Raw genomic sequence first — 6,000 nt, 5'->3', positions numbered from 1 at the left:
CAGGTGTACAGTATATCTAATACGGGAATTACTACAGTATTGAATTAGTGACATTCTATCAAAGATGTGAATAGAATATTGTCATTTTGAGTTCATTTCAATTTAATATCAGTCAGATTCTAATTAATTAAACTTCATTGTGCCATTTTGAATTAAACATGTTTGGGAAAAGCTGATATCAAATCTCATTATAATTGTAACAGTCGTATGTAGCATGGAATTAAACAATATACTTTATGTGAGTTTAGCACCTCATTAATTTTCTTTCTAGAGATAAGATATTGTACAGTGTAGATGATTACTCTACTTAACAATGATCTGTCTGGAATAAAAACAGACACTTGATAGTGTCAGCATTAACATACCTGTTGTAGCTAGTCTCTAACTTGAATTTAGTTATAAATGAATTCTTAATTCATATTCAGAAAATTATTAACTTGTTTACAGTTATATGCTTTTTCACAAAAAGGGGGGAGAGAAAAGGAAATACAGTACTTAGAAAACATTGTAATACAGTAAAGCACATACTGTAGTACTATCCTATTAGGAAATGCAAAAAAAGGAGGAAAAACTACCTGTAAAGAGACCATACATATGGCATGCTCATCACAGCAGATGAGTGAAACAGCAAGCTACAGTAGAATTAACACAATAGCGAGTCACACCTAAAATCACCTGTGCATTAGTGCTGGTTACTGTGGCAATTAATTTGACAGAAATTTTGTATCACCAGGAGGGAGTAATATACCATACTCACCTCAGCCGTGATCTGGCTGTGTTTGGGATCTCCGTCATAGAGTTTACTACCTTTTGAGCTTCTCTCCGAGGTCCAGAGTTCTTTTCCTGAATTCCACACCTTTGCTGCTACCCGTTTTTGTTCTCTGCATCTCCCTCTTGTGCTTTTGTTGTATCTATCAGGTTACAGACTCTGCTTGTTCTCCTCATCTCTAAGTCTGGATTTCCCTTTGTGTGATTTGCTTCTGTGTTTAACCAGCTTTGAACCTCACCTGTTTTGGACTGTGTGTGTATGTACTGTACCACTTGCCTGTGCTTCCCAGCCTGTCTCTGTTGCTTACTCCAAACAATGTTTGTATGTACCACTGAGCTGCTGTTTGTTCACGCAGCTGTTTACCTACCTGCCTTTGGTTTATTTTATGAGCACAAATCTCTGCCTTTCTTCTATAACAGCACCTTCTACAACAACATAACTATGTTATTTTTCTAGTGGAGGCTGCTGAGTCATATCTTAAAAACAATGCAATATCACATAACATGACCAAAAAGCTAAGTAGTGTTTTCCAGTATAATATACATTTTGTTTTTTCCTAAAATACTGAACATACATTAGTACTGTATGTGACAGATATAAACACAAAACAGCTGCAATAAGAAAAGTACTTTTAAATTAATATTTGCTTAAAAAATACAATGCTTGCACAGATAAATGTATCTGTAGTAGTCTTCCTGCCCAGAAAGTTATTTGCAATATACTTAAACATATATATTTCATTTCATCTTTACATATAATATGTAACAAGAAAGTCCTGGATTTGTGCCATTCAATTCTAACTAATTCTGCTTAACAAAGCACATTTGGTAGTTAGGGTTGCCTCCTGTCCATACATATTAAATGTTTATCTCTTACACTGTTGGAAATAGCAAGAAAAAATGTGAATAAGCATATTGTATTTACATATTGTTTTGCTGCTTTCCTAGATAGCTTGAGTGTCACTGAACTATTATCACATTCTGAGACCATTACTGACCACTACTTACCCTAACCCTAAGCCCATTAATGTTTATTTTCCAGATATTTATACGGAAAAAGCCAAATGTGATTAAAGTGAATTGTGAATTCACATTCTTTTCCACAATACTGCACCTGCTGTCATGTCACTAAATACAAATTTGGATTAAATGTCTGAAATATGAATTGAATGTTAACGGTATCAGGCAACATTAACTTTGTTTTGTTAATTTAGCAATGACATTTGGACTTTTTTGTCTTCTAGCTACTGTATCTGGTGGGGGAAAATGCCAATATCTTCTTTTCTTATAAATTAAAAGATTTTTAGAGGAAGATTAAGATTTAAAAAAAATGAAAAGATAATTAAAGATGTTTTTGTTGTGTCTCAAAATAAAAGACATTGATAATACAAGAACATTAACATTTATATAGTATAATGTATATATTGATGCCTTTTCCATTCTTAATTGTTTTGTCTTTTACTTGCATTATTTTTTTAATAATTTAAAAAAAATGGACAATTAATGTTAAAAATGTACAGTATATGCTATTACTCGTGACTTAAAGCTTAGTAGGGCAGAAAAAATGTTTGGAGTGGTTTGACAGATTAATTATAATTCTGATAGGAAAAAATATTGGTTTCCTTAAAGGATCATCTTTGACCAATAAATGCAGTTTTTCAAATTTCATGGATCTGAAACTAGAATCCTGAAAGGAAAACAATGTAGAAACTAAAAACCACCAATATAAGCACAAACAATATCAACAACAGAATAATATGTTTTTGCATTTTTGCAAAGGTTCCCAAAGTAGTGTGGAACAATGTACATCATTGAAATATAGCAAGCACCTGGCCATTACGCATCAGAAGCTCAATTATATTGTTTCACCAGATGAATTATACAGTACCATAAACCATACCTCATATGATGTAATACTTCATGCTCATTTTAACTTATACCAGACATGTTTTTAAAAAAAAATAAGTTCGAAAGGACATCAAATCAAATCTATCTGTCAAGTTCAGAAACTTCATTCTCATTGTAAATGTATACACAGAAAGACAATTTTGTAAATGAAATAACTGAAATGACATTTTATCATCACATTAAATCTACCGTAGAACTGAAAGCTGCATGCTTGGAAGACTACTCAACAAGAAATTTTATTTTCACTATTTAATACAAAGTTTTTTTTTTACTGAGCTAAAAGGTCAACATTTGCTTTTACCACTGCAAATGACTGGCGTCCCATGCAGGGTGTGCCCCACCTTGCTTCTGTTGCTTGCCGGAATAAGTCTGCCCTTGACTTTGCATTGGACCGAAGCAGTTATAAAATGGATGGATGCCTTAATCAGGATTCTTTGTAACAAATAACATACCACATAAAGCTTTTACAAGTGTGCAACATCCTGCTACAACAATTATTTACAAACAGATGCCATTTTGCCTTTTGTACTTTAATTCACTTCAGTTTATTTTCAGGCAATTCTCTTGTTAGAACCCCTAATGTGTGGTGATCAAAAGAACAGCCATATTTTACCTTGACAAAACAGTGGCACATGTTAAAACTGTGAAAGAGCAACATCTGGAATGGGTATGCACAGGCTTATGTTCTATGAGGAGCAACTGAATTCAAATTGTTGTCTTGGATAATCCATTTTTATCCATGTACAATTCTGCAATTAATTAAATACAGGTACACATAAGGAAAATTAAGTCTTAATAGAAGGATCTATTTTTGTGATATAAAACTGATTCTGAATTGGCACGATATGCCATACTGCATTCATTAGCATGAAAACAATAAGCAACAGCAAATTAATATTTCCTCAAGAGATCTCATCTGCACATTTGCTTTTTTTTCTTAGCCCCTGTTCTCAAGTGACAAGATATAATACCCTTGGCTTTTTAATATAAAGTAATGAATTCCCCAAACAGTCCTTTTATGGATGGAATACTGAGAAATACATGGTTGAAAATCCCACTAATGACATTTTATTATAATGTTCTATAATGCACTGAATACATTAATGCATATTATTTAATATAAATTGGGGTAACAATTTTCTCCTTAATGTAAATTTGCTTTTTGAATAAAACAAGACCCCAACAACCCATAGAAAACAGAATGAAATGTCATTAGTATTAAAAAATGCAATTATAAGTAATCAACAATGTAGATTCCTCCTAGGTGTATGGACATCTACTGTAGGTCACGGCTGGTGTGGACCTTGTGAGTACACCCCAGGAGCACCCAGAAAGAAAAAAATATTGATTTCCTTAAAGGATCATCTTTGACCAATAAATGCAGTTATAAAAAATAAACCTTTGTTGAGTTTGCACAAGAGACAAAAGGTACCTTTTGAGAAGTCATGTACTGCTTGCAAAGTAGTCGATTTTAACAAACAGCTAATTTTGCTTGAAGACCGTAATGCAATGTCTATTTTAGGCAGACACATTAGGCGGACACACGTTAGACACGTTATATATTTTTATAATATATAAAAAAATAATGTTAATGTAGTGTACATCATTTTTACTATTTTATTTTTTTAAAGTCTTTGTTAGAAGAAAAACTTGTTCCCTAAGTGTGTATTGAACTCGGATTGCATAGACAGAACCCCTGTTGACAAACCTGCTGTACCAACAGGCTGCTCGGAAACACAGCTGAGACGAACAGCTTAAAAATGAAAGTAATCATGCGTGAATGAAAGTTAAAAATAAAACATGTTTACAAAGTGGATTATATTAATACTACCAGATATTTAAATACACATATTTAGATCCTTAAATAATATCATTATTAATTTCCTTAGATAAGCGATTCCATATTATATTTCCTATTTAGCAGACTCTAAAAAGTATGAGTTTTTTTACTGCGATAATGAGTGCACGTATTCATAGAAAAGGTTAAAACATTATAACTTTTTATAAAGTATATAAACTTAATATAGTCAGAAGGAGCACGTAACAACTTTTCCAAAATAACCACAGTATGCAACTAAATGAAAGACCTTGATGCTTAAAATGTTTATGAAGAAAGTGGAATACTGGTGTGTATTTTTTATTTAAACTACAAATACCAGCCATATTTGGCTCACATAATATGTTTATATTCCTAATTTAATATAATGTATGACCTTCGGACATGTTATGCTCCTCTACTTTTTATGCTCAGTTACTAAACTTTTCCTTTAGTTGTAAAATTCCAAATTAATATTTAATATTAAGCAGATTTAAACATGCACAGTAAAGAGATTAAATAAAGCAATTGTTTCACTAACAACCAATGCACCACAAGTGCCACCTGTCGGTCATTTTGGCCAGTCAATCACGAACTGCAGTATTCTGCGCTATTCTGCAGATAATTTCGCACAGTACGGGGTTTACCATGCATTTTGAATGGCTGCTTCTGTATAAATCCTAGCATTTTTTTGTCTCAAGCAACCTACAGTAAGTCTCTATCGTACATTAAGTAGTCTTTCCTAGCTCACTGTTTCTCATTTTGCATTTAAAACTTATATTGTACTACCTGCATGTGTTACACTCATCTACAGTATCTATATTAAATGTTATCTGCCATGTGTGCAGTCATTAATATTACCTGAAACTTCTTGAATTGCATTTATTGCTTCTACAGTGTTTGCTAACCTCTTAATGTGGTATAATTTGCAAATTATAGTTGTTTAACTGTTCTGGAATCTAGAATATTAATATCTAGTACAGATCTCTGTGGTACCCCACACCCTATTTGAATATTTACCTGTTATCTAGTAACAAATTTTCAAACCAGACACTTACATTTCCTTGAATGCCTACTGCTTACAATTTTTAAATTGTTAATGAGGAAGTTTATGAAAAAAACTTCTATCATGCTATATGCCCTATGTGTATCTATTACTGTTTTTACTTGTTTAATGCAAATCTAGTTTAGATTTTATAAGTGTTTCCTTTACCTGACAAGTGATAGAAGTCAGACTTTCCTGTCAGTAATTATTTACTTCAGTTTTGTCACCATTCTTATGAATAATAAATACATGACAACACTCTTTGCCTTTCTTATACCATTATTTTTTAGCAATGCTTGCACTTCATTATGTATTTCTCTTTAACTTGATCCTTCTTTTAATCATTTTATAAAGTACTTTTATTTAAGCTGATTGATTTGTTCAACAATTTGGGATACTTTTTTAGATTTTGATTTACTCACTTTTGGGATCAATTTATTCTGTGCTACATTTAGAATCTGTT

The sequence above is a fragment of the Lepisosteus platostomus genome, chromosome 8 (assembly GCF_059453375.1).
Source record: "Lepisosteus platostomus isolate fLepPlt1 chromosome 8, fLepPlt1.hap1, whole genome shotgun sequence".
Lineage (NCBI taxonomy): Eukaryota > Metazoa > Chordata > Actinopteri > Semionotiformes > Lepisosteidae > Lepisosteus > Lepisosteus platostomus.
Note: the sequence above shows the minus strand (reverse complement) of the source record.